General features: G+C 46.4%; 1 protein-coding gene across 1 annotated transcript in view; it reads left to right on the top strand.

Moving 5' to 3' along the window:
• The first annotated feature begins 404 nt into the window (after positions 1 to 404).
• The window catches only part of LOC123102963 (actin-3), a 2765-nt gene continuing 2456 nt past the window's right edge, over positions 405 to 713 (top strand). The window contains exon 1 of the mRNA XM_044524442.1: positions 405 to 569. The gene's annotated coding sequence lies outside the window, so the exon portion shown is untranslated. The remainder of the gene's footprint in view (positions 570 to 713) is intronic.

The following is a 713-nucleotide window of genomic DNA, read 5'->3' as shown; positions in this document are numbered from 1 at the left end:
ATGGCGTTGTACTCAGTTCCACTTATGTTATCTTTTAGTAGCGTAGTCGCTTTGTGGTGTGCGTGTGCGATTATTCTAGGATGGGCTTTGTAAGAGACCTACCTCTTCACCTTGTATTGTTCGGCCGTGTACTTTGTTCGGTTGATGCATTATATATAAAGCTGGACGAAAGCCTATTTCGAGAGAAAAGATGAAATGCTGGCACAATTCATTCTTTTTATACTACGTGACCAATTCATACTATTTAAAGAAGAAATATCGCTTTTTTATATCGGTACATTATAGTATAGATTATTGCAAACCAACCTATTTATCTCTTACCATTTTTTCATGAAAACTGGCGGATGAAATTAAATAATTTATTTATTTGCCTCAGGGAAAACAAGAGAGGGCTGGGGAAAAAATATGTGTGCGTATAAAAGGCCAAGCCTAGCACTTGGTTCTCCTGCCTCTGCCTGGTTCGCCACCACCGCCGCCACCCACCCCCTCATCCTCTTCCTCCGCTCTCTGCAGCTGCCGCTCATCTCGGTGGGAGGTCCTTAGGCGGGCAGGTTCCCCTAGATCCCCGGGTAAGCACGCCCGGCCGTCCTCGCACCAGTTTCCTTTCTTCTTTTCCGGAGTATCCCTGCTAATTTTGGCCTGGAAGCATGCGATTTCTGCGCGGCCGGGGCTGGGGCGTGCTAGATCTGTTGAATTACCCGCGAAAGGACTAA

The sequence above is a fragment of the Triticum aestivum genome, chromosome 5A (assembly GCF_018294505.1).
Source record: "Triticum aestivum cultivar Chinese Spring chromosome 5A, IWGSC CS RefSeq v2.1, whole genome shotgun sequence".
Taxonomy (NCBI): domain Eukaryota; kingdom Viridiplantae; phylum Streptophyta; class Magnoliopsida; order Poales; family Poaceae; genus Triticum; species Triticum aestivum.
Note: the sequence above shows the minus strand (reverse complement) of the source record. Positions and strands in the feature narration are given on the sequence as shown.